Source organism: Ictidomys tridecemlineatus, chromosome 13 (assembly GCF_052094955.1).
Source record: "Ictidomys tridecemlineatus isolate mIctTri1 chromosome 13, mIctTri1.hap1, whole genome shotgun sequence".
Taxonomy (NCBI): domain Eukaryota; kingdom Metazoa; phylum Chordata; class Mammalia; order Rodentia; family Sciuridae; genus Ictidomys; species Ictidomys tridecemlineatus.
The window spans coordinates 24337668-24358983 of NC_135489.1; the positions used below are offsets into that span (position 1 = coordinate 24337668).

At 54.3% G+C, this 21316-nt stretch overlaps 1 long non-coding RNA gene across 1 annotated transcript; it reads right to left on the reverse strand.

The window, feature by feature from the left end:
* Positions 1 to 14506: 14506 nt before the first annotated feature.
* LOC144369788 (uncharacterized) lies at positions 14507 to 20938 on the reverse strand. Its single transcript, XR_013429564.1, has 2 exons — positions 20847 to 20938; positions 14507 to 18504 (listed from the first exon to the last, which is right to left on the reverse strand). It is a non-coding gene; the product is annotated as an uncharacterized LOC144369788 (long non-coding RNA).
* Positions 20939 to 21316: the final 378 nt, after the last annotated feature.

A 21316-nucleotide genomic window follows, 5' to 3' on the forward strand; every position in this document is an offset into this window, starting at 1 on the left:
TGAGAATGCTGGCCCAGGGGCCAGGACGCCCTCCCCAGGCTCCACACCCAGAGACGGTGAGCCCAGCTCTCAACTGCACCTGACCTTGGTGAAAAACTGTCCAGCAGGCACCAAGGGGCCCGCCTGGAATTCCAAGGCTGTCACACACAGTCCCCTTCACCCAGCCCAAGAGCCAGGGGTGTTACATCATGTTCAGGGCCCTGAGTCACTGCCTGTGTCTCTGGTGATGGCCACAGACGCAGGCACCCAGCAGGAACCAGGAAGCCGTGCACCCCGCCAGGCTCCACAGACCCACTCTGAGCAGCCTCATAAACAGGACAGAGCTATTTTAGGGGAATAAGATCAAATGTGGGGATCAGTTGCCCCAGCTACTTTTGACTCAGTGCTTCAGGCTATTTCTGTGAGGGCGCAGGCTGGTGACACCCCGCGTCACCGAGCACTCTGGGTCTGAAATTAAATGTGTCTGCCTTGAAGAAGGAGTGTGAATTCCTATAGGATAGATGGTTGCCTGGCAACGCAGTGTCAAGGCCAAAACACGGGCCAGGGCAGGATGGGCGCGGGAGACGCTCAGGTCTGCAAAGTGCCAATTTCAGCCCATGACAGTCTCAAGAGTCTCCATACTCCAGAAACTGACGTGGGCCCAGGACAAGCTGTGGGCCTTTCACCGCACAAGGAAAAGGTTCAAGGTGGCAGGATTCCCGTGGCCAGAACCCCTGCCAGGCCCCACACCTATTTTTGATCCTTAACTCTGTATATTTTTCTTAAGAACAGCCCTTCACAGGTTGTATGAGCTTCAGGGCCCCTCAAAACCTGGAGCAGCCCTTGACCTCTTATCATCCCCAAGAAAAATTCTACTCATGAGTATCCAGGTGAAATTCAGGTACAATAAAGAGACCTGTGGCAAAAACTCCATGGTTTTGGTCAAACACCCAGTTAATTCCAGCTCCATGTATATAATTGGGAACAGGCAATGGATCTTAAAAAAACCACCCTTTCTAGGGTGGGGAAACTGAGGCTCTGAGAGGTAGGGCGACTTGCCCCGCCCCTGCCAGCCGCCAGCTCCCCTGCTTCCACCCCCAGTCCTGGAACTGGCAGGAGGGGGACTGACCTGTCATTATTTTGAAGAACTTGCCTCAGAGGTGAAAGACACAGAGTGCAAAGTGGCATTTTTATGATTCCTGTGATGTCATCACTCTGAAAGCTTATCACTACTCACATCTCCCCACCCCAACAACAAAGTCAGCTTCAAAAAAGACAGCCCTAGGCAAGCTGTTTGTTTCATGAGTTGCTTAGCAAGGAGAGGCATCTGCTCTCCAGATTCTAAAACTGTAGGTGTCGTGGGCAGCAGAGGCTCCCAGGTCTGCTGGCCCCAGCCCGCCCTGCTCAGCCCCGCCAGGCCGCCGCGTCTGGGGTGGGGGTGGGGTGGTGCCCGGAGCAGGAGGCTGGAGCCAAGACAAGCCTCGAAGCCTGCTCCTCTCCAACACGCACCCAACCCCAGCTGCTTCCAGAATCCTCCACCATTGCTCACAGCCCGAAGGTCACCTCTGCCTCTCACCAGATTCCTTGCCTCCATAGTACGAGACCTAGCAGGAACCTTCGAGATCACTAGTCCAGGGATCCTGGTGGCTGTGTGCTGGGGACCCCTAGGACACCGTCAGGGTTTTCCAGGTCATGAGTCTTTTCTCCTGTAAAACCAATGCCCCAACTCCGGATCCTGTGGGGGTTTGCAAATCCCGGTGTTTTTCAGAACGGGACCCTGGGATCACCAGCAGCAGCCTCCTCTGAGAACTTCCTGGGAGGTTTTGTTGATTTTGTTCGCTCGGTTTTTTGCAGCACCAGGTAGGAAACCCAGGGCTTTGCATATGCTAAGCAAGTGCTCAGCCACCGAGCCACACCCCAGCCCCCACCTCCGGAAACTTTTTAGACCAGCAAATCTCAAATCCTATCCCAGATGTCCAGAATCCAAACTCAGCCCGCACCCTAGGTGTTAATGAGCCCTGACTCCAGACCCTTGGGTTTGGATGCACCTAAGGTTTGAGGAACTTTAAACTAACTAGTCTGTAGGCCCCATGAGAGCGGGGCGATGCCTGCTTTGCTGACACCACTGAAGCAGAGTTCCTGAAGGACAATAGCTGCTCATGAAATGTTTGTCGAATGACCACACTAATTCAAGCTGGAGTTTTAACTGCTGGGCATGGATTAGGGGGTCTCTCGGAACATCTGCATTCTGGCAGGTGATGGAGTGGTGGTAAACAACACAGCAGGGTGGTGATGGTATGGAAGAGTGTCCCCAGAGGCTGCAGAGCATGCCATTTGGACCCTGCTGGCTGAGGACCACTAACTTTAGTAGTGAAGGAAGGGCCTCCCGTCTTATATTCTCCAACCCTTTTCTTGTACTGGGGGGTTGAACCCAGGAGTGCTTTACCACTGAGCCACATCCCCTGCCCTTTCTATTTTTTTTTTTTTTTAATTTTGAGACAGGGTCTTGCTAAGTTGTTAAGGGCCTTGCTAAATTGCTGTGGCTGGTCTAAATTTGGGGATCCTCCGACCTCAGCCTCCCAATCACTGGGATTACAGACATGCGCCACTGCACTGGGGCCGTCCAACTTCTTTTATAGCAACAGTCCTCTTGGTTTTCCAGGAAATGAGGCCACTGAATAAGCAGGAACTGAAAGATGGTCCCTCAGGAGCTGGAGAATAGCCTGGGACTCAGAGGCTGTGGTGTGGGCAATTCCTGAGCAAAGGAGCCCTGGCCATGTCACTTGGTCACCATGGTCCCCTTGAGCAGGCCTCACTGTCTGCCGATCCTGTGATCCTGTATTCCGTCTTTCCATCTGCTCACAGGCTCTGAGGAGAAGCAGGGGTGGATCTGGAAAGGGAGGCCATGTCTTGGGGTCTGATGGCTTCTCCCACCATCCTCCTTCCTGACAGTGACAGCCTTCGGTCAACAGCCCCAGTCAGTTCTGGGGTTTCCATGCTGCGCCGTGTCAGGGCAGACCACAGAACCAAGCAGAAAGTACGTACTGTCACTACGTGCGCCACAGCAGTCCCCGCAGTGTCACTGGGTGACAGTGTCACTGGAGAGACCGCAGGGCTCCAGACACAGGCCTGTCCCCATCAGACTGCACAGGGCAACGTGCCTCCCACAGAGCTATCTGGAAAGCATTTAGGGGGAAGGTGTAGGGTGCTGGGAGGCTCCCCCAGTTCAGGGAGCCACAGCAAGGGCTGACGGGGTAGGGGAGGCCCCAGAGGCTGGAGAATGGAGAGTGGACTCCCCAGAGAGGGCAGGTCTTGGAGGGCTGGTGCTGATGAATCCATCCAGAGAGGATCCAAAGGAAGCTCAGGACAGTGACCGGCTGGGGCTGGGTGGGTCAAGTCGCTTTTAGGGAGCCATGACAACTGTCCCTGTGTCCCGCGTGCTTTCAGACTCATTGGGACCAACAGGCACGTGCCTGCACTTCACCACCCCAAAACCCTCCAACCCCCACATCTGAGTCCAGCCCCTCATTGTGTTTTGACAGATAAAATCTAGCCCTTCCCTCCCTCCTGCTGGCCAGAGCAGGGTTCTCCCCTGAATGTTCTGTGAGGTCTGGGAGGTCATCATGGGGGGGGCTGAGGGGGAGGGGGAGGGAAGTGCCTTGGGAATTATTTCTACATAAATAACTGGCTATTTTAGTTTCACTACTAGACTAAATGCCAAGTATCAATTAAATATTTTTTAAAGAAAAAAAAATAGACGGATGAATCCCTGCCTCGTCCGTTTGCTGGCTCGCCTGCTCTTTGCTGTTTGTGCGGTCGTGTGTGCGTGTAAGCAGCCGTGGTGTGTGCACACCATACACCTCCACACTCGAGGTTACAGGGCCTTTCAAAAATCATAAAACTGCTTCAGGAATCCAATCCAGAAACGACTGGGTTTCTCATTTTGAGGGGATGGCGTGGGGAGGCATGTCCCCTCCCCATGCCATCTCCCATGAGGACAGAAAAGCACATCATACTTTATTTTATGACCAGCAGGTCATGGGTCTATATCTGCTCTTGAAAGGCACTGAGGACACTTTGCCAATCACTAGGAGAAACTAAATAAACAGAGCCAAACAGCGTCCGCTCTCTGCGGCTGAGTAATTATGAGGAATTCCTCTTTAAATAGAAGTTTAAGTAAATATAGAAAGATCACTTTACAGGAGGCAGCTCTGGGAGAGATGGGGGAGCGGGCAGATGTGAGCCCCCTTCCAAGTGCAGGAGGAGGAGACGGGCTCTGGAGCTGGAGGAATGGGGACGCTGTCCCTCCTGCCTGTGTTCCCCACTCTGCAGGCCTGGGACGCAACCTAGGGCCCTGCTCCTGTCCTGGTGTTGGCAGGTTTCAATTTCAGATGCTTCATTCATAAAAATGGCCTCTGTTCTGGGCCTGAGGCTGCAAACCTTGCTCTGAAGGTTCACTTTCTGTCCACCAGCTCATAGGGTGTCCGCTCTGTTGGCCACTGGGCTGAGCCCTGGGGGAGTGCTGGGGCGTAGGGAACATAGGGGCAATCAGCCAGACTCACCAAAAGAAGCCATTGGTGATGCCTTCATTCTCCTGCTGGGACTCGGGGCGCAGCTCAGGGGTCGAGTGCTTGCTTAGCACTAAGGAAAAACAAAACTAAACGAAAACCCCCAATGCTGGGGTTGTGGCTCAGTGGTAGAGCACTTGCCTCGCATGTGTGAGGTACTGGGTTCGAGTCTCAGGGCCACATTTTAAAAATAAATAAGGATAGTGTGTCCACCAACAGCTAAAAAATATTAAAAAAATAAAAAGCCCCAAACTAAAAACCACTACTGTTTGAGGCTAGCTGAGCAGAAGGTAACGGTGGACTCAAAAGATCCCTGGCCTGGGGAAGCCCTTGAAGGCTGGGCCGCCTCAGAAGGCTGGCATGTGGAGGCTGCATTACAGGCAGAGCACCGGGCAGGCAGCAGCATGGGAGCTGGGAAATAGAGGCAGAGGCAGACCTCAGGGGGCAGGGCTGTGGGGCTCAAGCAAACGGAGGTCTCTGAGAGGAGTAGGAATCAGGATGGAAAGGAGGTGGGGGAGCTGTGAGCCACTTGGAGAGCCAGACCAGGGAGCTCTATCCCCAACTAAGCTCTAATTGTGTTCCTCCCCAAACTTGGGAAGTAATTTTAAGATTTTATGCCTGCTCTCCTGGGGGCTGGGGTCACCTTTGGTTCCATGCACTGGAACAGCCCAGAGCATTCCCTCTCACCCAGCAAACTGTCCTGAGCTGCCACCATGGCCAGTCTCTTGCACCAAGTGCTAGAGATGCAAGAGAAATCAGGGCATGAGCCTAGGGCACGGTGGCACACGCCTGTAATCTCAGCAGCTCAGGAGGCTGAGGCAGGAGGATCTCAAGTTCAAAGTCAGCCTCAACAACTTAGTGAGGCCCTAGGCAATTCAGTGAGACCCTGTCTCTAAAGAAAATATGAAAAAGGGCTGGGGATTGGCTCAGTGGTTAAGCATCTCTGGGTACAATCCCTGGTAGCCAAAAAATAAAAGAGAGAGAGAAAGAGAGAGAGAGAAACCAGGCATGGCCTCTGCCCCAAGTAGCACCTTGCAGGAGGTAGGGATAGAGGCTCAAGAACTCAGAGACCTCTGCCTGGTTGTCAGTCACCTCTCTGGAAAGAGCCTCCTGCTGGGTGCTGAGGGGGTGGTGGGCCTGCTCTTGTTGACCCTGGACAACAGTCATTGATGGCAGTCATCAGGGAGAGTCCCCTAGATTTTTACCCTGGAAATTTTGCAAGGATACCAAGGGATTCGTTGAAAATGGCAGGGCCCCCACTCTGCAATAGAGCATGTCCAGTTTATGCCACTGGTATAAATGCAAACTGTGAACTTCAACAGCTTCTGGGTCCCCTGGAAGGAGCTGGGCATCTCCTACAGTAGCCAGGCCAGCCGTCTCTCGGGCACCATCAGGAGACACCTGTCTGCATGTCCTCAGCCCGGACCTCACTGTCTCCTCTGCTATCTCTCCTATGATAAGGTCACTTTAAGGTTTCAAACCTTAAAATTAAAAGACTTGCAGTGAGCACCTGTTGCTCCCACCTGGGCTCTACCCCCGACCCGCTGCAGGTCTCGCTCTCCCACGCGTGTTAGGCTTTTCCTGACACATCTGCAAGTGTGTTGGAGACATCAGATCACTTCCCTAAATAGTTCACCATGCATATCATCAGCTGGAGTCAATATTTGTCTAAAGTGCATCATCTTTCAAAATAAATATATAGAAAATGAAATGCACCAATCTTCTGCATGCATTTCACTGGATTGTTTTAAAAAGTATTTTTTTAGTTATTGCTGGACCTTTGTTTATTTATTTGTTTATACGTGATGCTGAGCATCGAATCAGTGTGTCACACATGAGAGGCACGCGCTCTACCACTGAGCCACGACCCCAGCCCTTCACTGGGTTTTGACAAATGAACACACCAAGGGGCCAGGACTGCAGCATGACACAGAACACAGCCCTCACACCAGCACACCCTCACACGGACACTGCTCCCACCAAGTCTTCACAGGGCACTTGTGGGCAAAGCTCAAACCTAAGTCCCCACCAATAAGACCCACCCAACGCCACTCGGTCAACATGAAGCACGTGTGATTTTCTCTTCTTGTCCGAATATTCTGTGGCCTCTTGGCCCTGAACTCCCATGATCCTGGCAGCAGAAGAGCTGTGGCCTTGAACACTGTGAAGCACTAGGGCACATCTCAAGTCACTCCTGAGCACTTCTGCACACACACCAGGAAGTACTGGGGGACTTCCCAGGGGGAATGGCACTTGAGTGACATTTTGAGGAGCGTATAGGAGTTTGATGGAGGAAATTGGGAAGGGCATTCTAGAGCATCTCAGAGGCGTCAGCTCCTTCAGGAGACAGAATGGCTGGAATGTGAGCGACTGGAGGAAGAGAGGATAAGGCAGACGGGGGCCAGGAATAAAGGAAGGGTCGATCTCCTTAAAGAGAACATTTTCCTAAGAGCAATGGGGAGCCATGGGAGGTTTTAGGCAGAGAAGAAGCATCTTCAGTCTCATTGGCTGCGTTGAAGAGAAAGGTTTTAAGGAAGATGCACAGATGGAGGAAATTCTGTTAAGTGATGATTGCATCTGGGCGCAGTGGTGCTTGCTTGTAATCCCAGCAGTTTAGGAGGCTGCGGCAGGAGGATCACGAGTTCAAAGCCAGCCTCAGCAATGGCGAGGCGCTAAGCAACTCAGTGAGACCCTGTTTCTAAATAAAATACAAAATAGGGCTGGGGATGTGGCTCAGTGGTCGAGTGTCCCTGAGTTCAATCCCCAGAACTGCACCCCTCCCCCCACAAAAAAAAAGAGATGATAGCAGTGGTCGTGTGAGAAACTGGTGGAGGGAGGTGAAGCAAAGCACATGGACTGGAGGTGGGGAAGGATGCCCTCCATAGCGGGTGTGGGCAGGAAGCAGCTGGGACAAGGTCAAGGCAATCCAGGGAATGACACTGTCATTTCTGAGATGGAGAAAGAAGAGGAGGAGCATCTGGGACGTGGGCAGGTGTGGGACATATCTGGGATATCCAGAGTGAGGGTCCATCAGTGGCCGGATGCCCGAGTCTGAAAGACAGAAAGGAGGTTCAGACTGGAGGTGAGTTAGGACACACAGAGCGAGTAAGATTGTGGCTTGAATAAAGTCACTGCTGGGAGAGTGTGGAGCAAGGACAGGACCAAGGGTGGCAACTGGGGACCCCACATTTGGGGCAGGTGGCAGGAGAGAATGAGGAGTCCATACAGAGGAGAATGGTGGGGGGCAGGGAGTGACGGAGCATTCTAGAAGCTTGAGGAAGGCACTGTCCACAGTACCATCACCACCCAGAGACAGGCTGGAAAGTGACCATAGGGTGACAAAGTGAGGCTGGAACCCATGACCAGCTCCACTCAGTGGAGCAGTCGGCGGGTCAGGAAGGGCACCGAGCCAGTCTGCCCTCCCTCCTCATGTCCCCTGAGCTCCAGGCCTTGGGCCCTGGCTCTCTCCTGAGCCCACCTGTGCAGGCACCGGGTAGCCAGGTGGGGAGCTTCCCGGGCCCATTAGAGAGACCAAGGGTGTCAACAGTCTCCTGGCGCACCTGGGAGAAAAGCCCCTGGGCCTGGAGTCAGGGTAGGCCTTTGGCAGAGGTCTTGGCCGTACCCTGGGGGATCTTAGGCACCGGTGTTTGTCAAAGCTCCCCTGCATCCGAAGTCACTGGCCTAAGGAGAGGAGCCAGGCGTGGGGCTCTGAGCTGTTCTGGGTCAGAAGGAAGCAGTAATAATTGAAAGAATGGAACCCCTTGAACAGGCTGGGCTGGGAGGGACAGGGAAGCTCCCACAAGGCGCCTCCCACCCCGCAGAGCCCCTGCCTTCTCCCCACCTCTCAAAGGCCCTGGTGCTTCTTTACCCCAGGGAGGGCATCAACCCCAGTGTCCACCCTGCTCAATCCACTGGGCTCCTCCCTCCCCTTCTATGGGGGAGGCCTCCAGGCAACCCCAGAGCTTCTTGGAGCCCACTCTGGTCCGGCTTCTTGGCGGTCACCACCCACCCACCCCGCGTCACTCTATATTGGGGAAGGCCACAGCCCAGGGCTGGCCACTCATGAGCCCGAAGGCTCTCTCCAGCCTCAGGGGGCTGGAAGACCCTCTGGAGGCCCCTTGGCCAAAGTCTGACCTTGGATTAAATCAGAGCGTAGAGGGGGCAACCCCCAGAGGTCACCCAGGTCAGAGCCAGCGCCTGGCTCTGAGTGGGACATGCCCTGATCTTCAGTGTGGCAGAGGGCAAAGGGGAAGGGTCGGCACCAGGGGGGTGCTCTCCTTCCAGGAGAGACAGTCTGCTGGGAATCAGGGCTGAAACCGTCCTGATGGAAACTGGGTCAGGATCCTGTTCAGCCTTAGGGCAAGGTGGCCCCAGCACCTGTCCCTGAGATGACTCCAGGTTGACTTGACCCTGACATGACCTGGGGAGCTCTCCTGGCCTCGTTCATAACAGGTTCTGCAGAGATAGGCCAATCGCATCTCAGGCAGGAGGAAATGAAAAGGCTGCAGATAGGGAGGTGAGGTGACTCCCACAGGGCCACAAGGCGCAGGGCAGGCTGGTCAGTCCCGGGATCCGGGGCCTCCAACCCTGCTCCCACCAACCTTGCTCCCATGGAGTTTTAAATGCACCACGGTGAATCATTTACCAACCAACAAACACTGGGCACCCACTGCGTGCCCTGTGGGCTGTGTGTGTGTGTGTGTGTGTGTGTGTGTGTGTTTGTGAGCAGGTGTGTGCCACCCTGCCACCTGGAAGCCTGCCGCTGGATTGAGGAGACCCTGCTTGCACACAGAAAGCCCAAGTGTCTGGAGCCTGCAGGGTCTCTCTTCTGCCGTGTCTCAGACTGATCTGGTGAGGGGTCCAGTGGGGCCAGGTGAGCCACAGACAGGCGGGCAGTGGGTGCTAGTGGGTGCACATAGGGACAGACAGGGGGACGGCCAGTCACGAGGCCCACCCACACCAGGCTGGAGTGGAGAGCAGGGCAGGGAAAGGACCCAGGGCAGGCCAGAGCAGGGACCCTCAGGCCGCGTCCAGCAGGGCTTTCCTTCCTCAGCTCCCATCAGGAAGTCTGGTGAGCGGGGTGGGCGCGGAGACATTCACTTCCAGAGTTGCCTTCAAGGACTGTGCAAATGGAGACCGACTGGGGCCTTGAGAGGGAGGAGGTGGAGGCTCTGCTGGTGAGTAGCAGGGTCCACGAACGGAGCTGCCTCTGAATGGGGGCTTCTTCTAGGCCCTTCTCCTCAGCCCTGGCCCCTCACTGGGGTCCTAAACTCCCAGTCCTCGAAGGCCAGTTTGGCAACTGAGTTACAGAGATTGGACCTGGGTAACAATTCAAGGCTGGGGTCTCGGGGTATAGCTCACGTGCATGAGACCCTGGGTTCAATCCCCAGTACCACACCCACAAAAAAGGCCAGGACCTTTGGGAAGTCGAAACCACTAATCTTATCCACTGGGCTCTGAGGAATTTGGCAGGGCCAGGAGGAAGGGGCTCCAGGGCCTGGGCTGGTTGCCCAGCCTCTCCCCCCCACCCTGGAGCCTGGTGGCTCATTATTCATGGCCCCACAATAATCCCTGGTGATAAGGCAGCTCCCCCTCCGGCCACACAGACAGTTCTCTGGGGGAAAACCAGGAAACAGGTCAACAAACCACCAACGGGGCTGGGTTTTGTCCATAACCAATCTCTGGGCTGGTGCCCCAGGAGGTCTCCCATCAGGGGGTCCGCCCAGCAGGCCAGGGATCCTCCTTCGCCTGCAAAAACAATGTTCACCCACTCTCCCTCAGGTCCTCCGCTAGAGTGGTCCCTCTCTCCAGAGAGGCTGTCCCTCCCTCTCCTGCCAGCTGAAAGCTAGCCCAGGCCTGACAGGCAGGGCCAGTTCCACCTCCAGGAAAATCCTCCGACCCCCCCAGCCTGAGTGTTTGGTCAAAGCAGGGGCAGAGCCTGCCCTGGTGGTGGACTGATGCTCCCCCCAGGTGCCTCCAGTTTGCAAGAGGCTAGGAGAGCAGCTAACAGGCCATCCCCTCTGGGACCCCAAAGCACTGATCTTAGGGCTATTTCATTTGTAGAGTGAATAAATGAATGAGTGGGTCACAGAAGGTAGTCTACCTGATTTCTAGGAGGGTCCTAAGAGCAAGCACCATGCAGACAACAGGCTGTGACAGAGGAAAGCAGGCAGGCTGGGGCACAGCCAGGGCCCACAGTCTGCCCCGGCACCTCTGTGCCTGGGATCAGGGCCTGGCATCCTCTGTGGGCTGCAGGGTGGTAGTGGATACAATGCCCTTTGGTGTTCTGGGGCTGGGACCTGTCCCTGTGCACAGCCCCTGAGCAGCCCCAGAGGGACATTTCCAACCAAGTCAGGTGAGAGTGGGAGTACAGCCTGCAAGCCTGTTGTTAGCATTTGCTTGGGTGTCCCCTGCAGAGGATAACCTGCTCCCCAGGGTACCACAGAAATGCCTAGAACTCCAGCTGAAGAACACGGCTCTAGCCTGCACAGTAGTGGCACACGGGAGGATCCCAAGTTCAAAGCTAGCCTCAGCAACTTAGTGAGGCACCTAGCAACTCAGTGAGACCTTATCTCTAAACAAAATACAAAATAGGGCTGAAGATGTGTGGCTCAGTGGTTGAGCACCCCTGGGTTCAGTCCTCAGTACAAAAAAAAAAAAACAAAAAACAACTCAGCTCTGATTTTTGTGCCCCTCTACGCCTGGCTAGCTCTGCCTGATTCTGACCTTACCCTGCCAGGCAGGATCGACGACCCTGGGAGGCCCTTGGGAGGGCCCTCAGCACCCTTTGTAACTAGGAGTGGTACTGTGTTTGGGGCTTTGTAGCCACCCATCTGCCCCAAACTCTGAGCTGTGGGGCAAGGTCTGGCAAAGCCCTGCTGCCCGCATGAGAAGCCTCAGCTGGGTAGGCAGGCCTTCCCAGGGCACAGGGGGTATGCGATGACCCCTCCTGCCCTAAACTCAGCTGGGAGTAGCAGGCAGCTCCGGAGACCAACTGCCAACTCCAGGTCCAGGAGGGGCCACAGGGCCTTCTGGGCTTTTCGGAAAAACATGTCTCTTCCTTAGTAAATTCTGAAAAACTTTTAAACAAGGAAACCACATGCGGAGGGTGGAAAACGGGGAAGAAGAGGAGGGTGGGAGAGGCGACTTTTTCTTCCTTCAGAACACTTATTTCTCTCTGAGTAGCCAAGCAAGTCCTAATCCCAGCAGTTTTGGGGCCAGATTCAATAAAAACTGCTGAGGCCTGAGCGAAGCCACAGAAAATAAATCTTCAGTGGCTTGTCCGGTCTCCTGCTGTCTGGAGCCCCCAGGGCCCTTCAACTGACTCTGGGCCCAGTGGGATACAGACCCAGTGAGGAATCCTCCCACAGCCAATCAGCCTCGCCTCCCAGTTAGGACCATTTACAAATCCTAAGTAGAGCTTCCGGTGTGGAGGGCGAAAACAGGAGAAAGCGTATTGGGGTGGAGGAAGAAAAAAAAACAGCAAAAAGACCAGTTTACGTTCAGTCGGCCCGAGATGCTGGACTGTCTTGTTGGTGAGAAATAGTTTTGGGGGCTCAGTTCTTCCCTGGATTCTTCCATGATGCCTCCCGAGTCTCGGAACAAACTCTGGGCTCTGCAGTCGGAAAGCCCCAACCTCCCAGGGTGGGAGCCGCCTTCTGGGTCTTCCAGGTAGAGAGCAGCAGGCTGCAGGGACAACCACAGCTCTGCAGGCTGGGCCAGGGGACACTGAGAAGAAGAGGGCTGGGAAACCACGGCAGAAAAATACCCAGGCTGAAAACAAACAGTGAGGACTTGAGCTGAGGCTCGCCAGTCAAAACAGAGCAGCTTCTCCAAAGAGGGCAGGGAGCAGGGGAGGAGAAGTGTATAGGATTTGTGGCTGGGGAGGATGGTTCCAGGAACCCAGGGGGGAAAAATGGAGATGAGCAGGTGGGAGGTCCAATCAGATGTGGAGGAGGGTGGGAGAGCAACTTGAAGACCCCCTGGGGCCTAGTGACCAACAACTGCTACTTTCTATAGTCAAAGCATTTGGAGAGTCATCTTGGGGTTTGAAAAATCCTAATGGCAGGGAGTGTGACCTAATGCCCCTTCCTATCCATTGTCCAGCCCTCCCCTCCAGTGGGGCCTGGCAGGCTCCACAGGCTGGAGATGGGGCGAATTCTCATTTCTTCCCCTCACCCACTCTGTGTCCAGGAAGCAAAAATGGCTGGTTCTTGTTTTCCAAATGAAGGACAAAACCAAGTGCTTCAGGTCTCTGGCCAGCCTAGAGAAGTGGGGTCCCTCTCTTAGTGGCCATCACCTCCCTCTCTTAGCCCCTCCAACAGCCTGGCTGGGCCACAGAGGGCCACAGACTTAGCCTACAAATCCTTTGAGCACCCAAGAGAGTCACTCTTCACGCCCCACCCCATTCTCATTTAAATCAAGTGGTGTGTGTGTGTGTGTGTGTGTGTGTGTGTGTGTGAACTCCTCCTGGAGTATGCTCACGGGGCTGGGGCCGGCCCATTGCCTTTCTGGTAGAGTCTGCTGGTCCCCAAAGCACCCTCCGGTGCCTCACAGTCAGGGCTGTAGTAGACAAAACCAGTGCAGTCGTGGGTAGTTTAAATGCATGTATGGAGGCAAGGTCTTAATCTCTTAGTAACTGTACCGACAATGAATGGTGACATGTCAACTAGTCAAAACTACATTTGTTTAAAATACCCCCATAGGAGCAGGATTTAAATAGAAAAGGCTTCTGAGCAGCCAAAATAGGTGTTGAAACCCTTTGCTGTATAGCACAAGCCCTTTGTTAGTGAGCCCCTTCATTAAAACCTTTCAAACCTACTTTATGTGTGATGGTAATTTAGATTTTTAATTTATTTACGTATTTATTTATTGGTGTTAGGGAGTAAGCTCAGGGGTGCTTTACCACTGAGCTACATCCCCAGCCTTTTTATTTTGGGACAAGTTCTCACCAAGTTGCTTAGGTCCTCACTAAGTTGCTGAGACCGCTCTCAGCCTCTCAAACCACCGGGATGACAGGCGTGCACCACTTTATGTACAACTGTAGCTGCATGGGTGAGCTGATATCCAAACCCTTGGGCCAATAAAAGATTCAAGGAGGAAAAAGATATAGGAACTCAGCTGCCCAGAGTATCTGGCAAGAGGAGAGGGGCTCCCCTTCATAGTTCCCTGACGTGTGGGGGGGCATCAAAGCCCAAGGAAATAATAGGATTCACATGGAGACGGCCAGTCACCAAGAAAACTATCAAAATTTGGGGGGTTAATAAGAGAGATTCAAGAAAGACTTCTATTCAAAATTGAGCACAGTTCTGACTCTTAAAGGGATGAGCACTCCTTTTTTGTAATACAGGGTTCTAACCCAGCTCAGCTGCCTGTAGCTCTGCTTCCTGTAAGCTCCTCAGCGTCCCGGAAGCCCTGGGGAGGTGAGACCCAGGCTTGGCCCTGAGGCTGCCCCAGTGACTAGCCCAGGTCCGCCCCAGCTTGCCCCAGGGGCCTCTCCTTCAGTCTCCTAGCTCAGCATATTTGCTTCCTCCTTCTTTCCTCTATTTTCTCTTCATCTTCTCTTGACTTCTCCCCTTCCTCCTCTCTGTTCTACCCCCACCCAGCCACTGCAATCCCACAGAACCTTCTGCAGTGATGGAAACTGGAAATGTTCTATATTTGTATTGTCCGGTACAGTCGCAGTGGCTGTTAAGCACTCAAAATGTGGCTCCAGCAACCAAGGAACTTGGCCCTCCCCTGTCCCCCGTACTGAAGAGTGACTCCAGGGGCTTGAGCTGGCTGGGAAGCTGAGCTACACCCCAGAGCTCTTTAACCTTATTCTGAGACAGGGTCTCACCAAGTTGCCCAAGCTGGCCTCAAATTTGCAATCCTCCTCCTTCAGCCTGCGGAGTAGCTTCGATTCCAGGGGTGCGCCATCAAGCCCAGCCCAAATAATTTCCAAATAATTCCATATTAAATTTTCATTCATTTAAATTTATTTATTTATTAAAATTATTTTTTTTAAAGAGAGTGAGAGGAGAGAGAGAGAATTTTTAACATTTATTTTTCAGTTCTCGGCGGACACAACATCTTTGTTGGTATGTGGTGCTGAGGATCGAACCCGGGCCGCACGCATGCCAGGCGAGCGCGCTACCGCTTGAGCCACATCCCCAGCCCCCATTCATTTAAATTTAAACAGACTCACGTGGGTAGTGGCTATCACTTCTGGACAGCACAATGACCCTCAAAGGCTCCTATGGGAAGACAAAACCAATGGCAAGTGCTTTTCAAAAGCTTATAATTTAGAAAGTCTGGTAAAGGGGTTAAAAGAAAAAAAAGCCCTTGAAGAGCGAGCTCTTTCCGTGAATAGCTATTCCCCAAGAACTCTCTGTAGATGCCCCGGGAGGTCACCACTACAAGCCTTTTTATGGGGACATCTCAAGGGAACTCCTTGGCAGACATTTTTCCTGCCACGGAGGCATGCTGCAGAGTGGGTTAAAGCCAAGGTGGCAGGGGCAGACCTGGCCTTGGCACTGCTTGTGTGACCTTGACACAAGGCTACTTCCTGTCAGTAAAACTGGGATAATCACCCCAAGCCTCAATGTCACCATAGCTCACTGTGAGAATCACTCTGAAGAGACCAGGTAAAGCTTCCAAGCAAGGAAACCAGGAGGTTTTTAGGGTCCTCTGGGCCCAGGAGAGGTTCCGGCCTACAAGAGGAAGTGAGGATGGTGGATCCCCACAATAAAGGCCGTGAGACTTTCAAGTCTCTACTGCAGGAAATTTCCAGCTTGGAAAACATGGTTTTAATTTTCAAGTTCAACTGGAACATGTTTAGAAAAGGCACAGATTTGGTTCCAATTCAAATGGGTTTGTTGGGTACTTTGGGATTAGAGAGAAAACTGGAATCGAGCTGAGTGTGGTGGTGCAGGTTTGTAATTCCAGCTATTCAGGAGGCCGAGGTGGGAGGGTGGCAAGTTGGAGGCCAGCCTGGGCAATTTAGTGGGACACCATCTCAAAAACAAGAATAACAACAGCACAATTTAAGAAATCTGTAAAAAAATAATATTAGCATCTGAGTTCATGGTTGGAAATTTCAAGTGGAAGGCTTTTGATTCCTTGATTTAGTTCAAGTATCTTGTTGAGCAAATCAACTTGACAAGCATTTGTATTTATTTAACACATGGTTTGTTCCAAGAATAAACCAGGTGTGAGACAGTCTCAAGTATATTCTGTTCAGCTGAATAAGGAGACAACCAAATGACCACAGTCCCTATAGCAACTAAATAAGCTAAACACCAGCAGCCAGTTGGGGACAAGGGGTTCTGGTGAGGCTGGCCCAAGAACCCATGGAAGGTAGTATTTATTTCATGGGGCACTGAGCAGGAAGTAGGGGTTCCCAGGCAGCTGTGGATGGGGAGAGAGGACAGCAGGAAAGTTAGAAAAGCTGTGACAGGTACATGGGAACAGAGGAAAGGGAAGGTGATAGCCTGGTCTGCGGTGACCCATGGCTTGGAGAGGTGATAAGGATGCCAGGGTCGTTGGCCTCTGCACTCACTACTCTGTCCCCACTGCAGGGAGAGGACCTCTGGGGGGTGGGTGATATCACAGCAAGGTGATAAATGCCTGAAGCAGAAAGAACTGCATTTATATTTATGTAAGTGTGTGTTTTGTTTGTTTCCACAGCTATTGAGATATAAGTCAGCTACCACCCAATTCATTCTGGGTGTGAAAATGAAGGGTTCTTAAGTCTATTCACAGATTCAGCAACCCTCCCCAAGATCAACCCAGAGCATTGCATGCCCTCAGGAAGAAGACCCAGGCCCTTTATCTACAGTCCTCTCTCCCTACCCTCGCCCCCCTCCCCTGCCCCAAGGAGCCAATAATCTACTTTGTGTCTGTGTAGACTTCCCTACTTGGGACATTTCAAATAAATACAATCCTACAGAAAGTGGCCTTTGCGTCTGGCTTCTCTTGCTCAGCATAACACCTGCACCCTGTTGATGGCCACCCACACTACAGCAAGTATCAACACATCACTCCTTTTTAGGGCCAAATAACATTCCACTGTATGAATATACCACATTTGCTCAGCCTCTTGTCCATGGATGGATGTGGGGTTGTTCCTGCCTTTTGGGGATCCTGTGTTCACATATGCGTTTCTGTGCAAGTCAAGACTACCGTGGCTCCTGCATTACGGATGTGGACCATGGGTTTTGGACTGGCTGGGTCCCAGGGTAACTGTAGGCCCAGCTGTTGGAGGACTGCTCAGGCTGTTTTGCATTTCTGTGTTTATTCTGAAGCCTCCACCTGGAGGCTCTGCGAGGCAGGGGCAGATGGGCCACCTCCTCCTGGCCCAGCTCTTGCTCTCCATCTACAGAGGCTGCTCTGCCCTCTCCCCCAGCTGACCCCCAAACGCTTCAGGCTGCAATCAGAGCCACCCTCCCATTTTACAGATGAGGACATGAGGCCTCTATAGGGAAGGGACCTGCCCAGGGTCAGAGTGGAGGGTGGACGTTCATGGGTGTCCCAGGGTCACAGTGAATGCAAAGACAGCAGTGACAATGGAAATCCACCTGCTGCCCAAGGAAGCCAGGGAGGGGAGAGCTCGGGACAGCAACCAGATCACCACGAGAGGCTTACATCTTTGCAGGACATTGCCAACTGGGAGGAGATGGGCACAGGGCCAGTACTGTTGACCACCTACCCACTGACTGAAGGCTCCTCCCGGGAACCGTCCCTTCCAGACCAAGGCCTGGCTGGCTGGGAGTCTCAGTGGAGCACAGCACACACCTCTGCACCCAGCCTGGTACCTCTCCCTCCAACACAAAGACAAAGCTTTCAAGGTCTAGAGGGCTGAAGCAAGGTCATGTGCATCCTGGGACATTTGGTGAGGCCCTACTATGTGCCAGGGACCGTGATACATGTCCATACATTCTGTACACACAGCAGTTAGTATGTGCCAAATGCTGTGTCAAACTTCTCCAAATGGAAATGCTTTAAATCCTTGAGTCAACTATGAGGGAATTCCCACTAGGACTCCAAGTCACAGGCTGGACTAGTCAGGCAGAGGTCACCTAGCTCCCCAGGGCAAGGCAGCTCACCGAGTGAGGACAATGATAAAATCTCACTTCACAGATAAGACCTTAGGTGCTGAGGCAGAGACCCTCATCTAAGATTGGAGGCCTCAACTCAAAAGGAGCCTCCCTCTGGTGAGAGGGGGCAGAGCTCTCCCTGAACACCCCCTTATCAGGGTTATAAGTGGCAGCTCCCAGGGACACTCCTGCCATAGCCCTGCTCATTATGTGTGGCCACTGCCCTGCAGGTAGTAGATGCCCTCTGACTATAAACTTGACCTTGCCTGCCCTGCCTTTCCAGTGATGAACCCAGGGCTTGGCTCCAGGAGATGCCAAATAGGCAGGGGATAAAGGGTGTGGGCTCTGAGTGGGAAGAGCTAAACTCCACTGTGGGCCAGGTCCTGGAGTGGGGGGGAGGGGACAAACAGCAGGGAGGGCAGGGGTATCCTCAGAGACCAGGGTCTTATAATCTAGAGAGGCCTGGACTCCCTGCTGTGCTTGGGAGTCTCCGGGGTGGGTGTGAGCTCTGTGTGGGTGGGTGGGGGACTGTGTGCTTGTAGAGGGAACGGAGTGTGTGATGTGTAGCTATGTTGTGTACACGCAGGGTGAGTGTGTGTGTGGTGCGGCTGTGAAACTGTGCTGCCCTTTGTAAATGTCCCCAGCTGCTTGGCCTCAGAGATGAGCGGGCCTCTATGAGGGAATTCCCACTAGGACTTAGAAACTGTGGCCTCTTGGAGGAGGTCACAGCCGCCCGACCTTCGCTGCTCCCTGGGGCTGCAGGTGATGCAGGTCCTGCTGCAGTTAGGATGGCTGTGGTCCCAGGGGCCTGGCCACACGCCTCTGCTCACCAAGGGCCTCCTTCTGGAAGTCGGGCTCATCCTCAGTTGGTAGGGAAAGGTCTGGACAGACAGGAAGGAGAAATCAGAGAGGAACCTGCTCCCCAGGGGCCAGGGCTCCAGTCAGCAGGAGGCACCTGGTCAGCAAAGACTGTGGCTCAGGAGACCCAGGAGGACAGGAGGAGTGGAAGGGACCCAGAGCTGCCCAGAAGCAGAGGAGGCAGCCTCCAGCGGTGGCGGTGAGGGTGGGGCCCGGTGCCTCAGGGAATGCCCCCACGACCTCCACCTGGAGGCTCTGCGAGGCAGGGGCAGATGGGCCACCTCCTCCTGGCCCAGCTCTTGCTCTCCATCTCCAGAGGCTGCTCTGCTCTCTCCCTCAGCTGGCCCCCAAACGCTCCAGGCTGCAATCAGAGCCACCCTCCCGTTTTACAGATGAGGACATGAGGCCTCTATAGGGAAGGGACCTGCCCAGGGTCAGAGTGGAGGGTGGACATTCATGGGTGTCCCAGGGTCACAGTGGAGAGTGGACATCCATGGGTGTGTCCTGCTCAGCTCCTTCATCCCCTCATGACAAGCCCTGAAGGCAGGCACCTCCTCCAAGTCACCTAGGGGAGAACCCAGGCTGGGACTGAGATAAGTCAGTGTGGCCCAGGTCCTTCCACAGAACAGGAGGGGTAGGATTCCAACAGGGTCCCCGCTGCCTCCTAAGCCCTTGCTGGTGGCCCTGCCCCTCAAACCTGTGTCCCACACACAGTGATAAAATCGCCTAAGTGCACTGAGGCATATAGGCAGTCTCTTTCAGTGACGTCTGTGTGTAAGCTTGGGACACCAGAACTAGTCACTTTATCTCTTTGAGTTTGTTTCCTTTATTGTAAAATGGGGATAATAATAGTAACATTCTGGATTGTGGTAAGATTTCTGTAAATGAAATGTGTAAAGCGTTCCCTTGGGAGTCCTCACAGGCAACTTTTCTCCTTCCCCAATTCCTTTCCATCCCTAACTGACCTGGGTATAATATTTTATTTCTCTCAACGTGTTCTCAAATGTTAAGAATGAAACAAAAGGCCGGCTAGCCATGTAACGTTCACCAAGCCTCCAGACTTCTGTGACCCTTAATGGCCTGGGTCTACAAAAAACACAATGTGCCCAGTGTAAGGTAGGCTCAGATGAGTTCTGACATGAGTACACACCCGTGTAACCACCTCAAGACATGGGACAGTTCCATCACCCCTGAAGATCCTCCTTGACCCCATCCCAGTCACCTGCCTTCCCCCACCCCAGTCACCTGCCTTCCCCCACCCCAGACAATCAACATTTCTGGTGGCCTAAGGATTAAATCCATCTCTGGGGGGTTTTACCTAAAGGAGTCTTACAGTATGTATTCTTTGGGTCTCACTTTGCACCCTGCAAAATATGTTTGAGATTCATCCATCAATTCACACACCAGTCTCCGGCACCTTTCTAGTTCTACACAAAAGACAACCAGTGCGGGGTGGGGGGTTTCCAAGGGCGCCTCAGACAGGCAGGGCCTCCTGGGGACTGGCCCTGTCTGAAGCTCAGTTGTATCTTCAGTGCCCTACACCCAGAGTAAGCGCTCAAATTTGTCACGAGTAAATTAATTAAACAGGCAGTATTTGTGAAAAGCACGAACTGCCAAACCGAGGTGGTGAGTCATTTCATTGCTTTTCAAGCAGCCCCACCAGAGTGGAGAGGAAGGGGTAAAACTTAAACATGATGCATCGGGAAGGACGGTTTAAAGTGAAGAGCTTAAGCCGGCTGGGGAATAGACGGTGTTCAATTATCCAGCACAGCTCTGCCTTCCCCGCCCCCGACCCCACCAGGGGTAATTAAAAGCTGGACGCCTCGGTCCCTTCCCAGGGGAGGCGGCGGTACTCCCTGTGTGAATGGGCTCTCAGGAATGAATAACGACACAGTGGCCTCATTGTTTGGCGCCTGGGGAAACTGAGGCCAGAGGGCGGTGGGGGGGAGGGAGGCCGCCGGGTGACTGGAGGCTGGGTCACCGCGTGAGTCAGCGGCGCAGACAGGCAAGATTGCTGTCATTAAGGTTTACAGGTCTGCCGCCGCCACCGCGGCTGTGCGGCCCGCGCCCCGCCCGACCCGAGTCCCCGCCGCGGGCGCCTCCCCGCGCCCGGCTCAGCCACCACGCCTCGGCGCCCGGCGGGGCTCCCCACTTCCTCAAGCTGCACCCCGAGCGCGGCTGCGGGAGCGCGCTGCCCGCGGGGGCTGCGCCAGGAGCTCAGGACAGCCTCCGCCCGGCCCCGCGACCCTGCGCCTCACTTTCCCCGGCCCGCCCTCCCGCCTGCGGGCAGCGCGGTGCCACGGGCCACGCCGGGAGGCTGGAACCTGAGCCCTGAGGTGGCCCTGGTCCCCGCCCCAGCTGCTACCTGCACCACCCGAGCGGCCGGCGCCCCGGGAGGCGGCGCGGGCGCTCGGAGCGCGGCGCCGGGCAGACGGAGCACGGCCAGGCCTCAGTCCCCACCCGTTGCCTGCGCTGCGCGCGCGCTCCCGTCCCCGCCCGGCGCGCGCGCCCCTCCCCCTCCCCAGGATCGGGGCGCGCGCCGGGCCCGCCCCTCCCCCGGTCTCGCACCACTGCTGCCGCCGCCGCCTCGCGGCTGAGTCACCCGCCGAGCAGCCCCGGCGTCTGGCTGGGCTTCGGCTGCTCGCCCTCGGAACCCCGCGGACTGGGAGGGGGACTGAATCCCCGTCCCCGCCTCGGAGGCTCCTTGCAGATATTTTAGAGGAGCAATGAGCATCTCCAGCCTGGTGGTTGGCTCTCCATCCTCCACACCCCAAAGTCCTCCAGGAGAATCCTCAGGCCCCCGGCCTCCTCCAGATGCCCCAGTGAATAATGTCC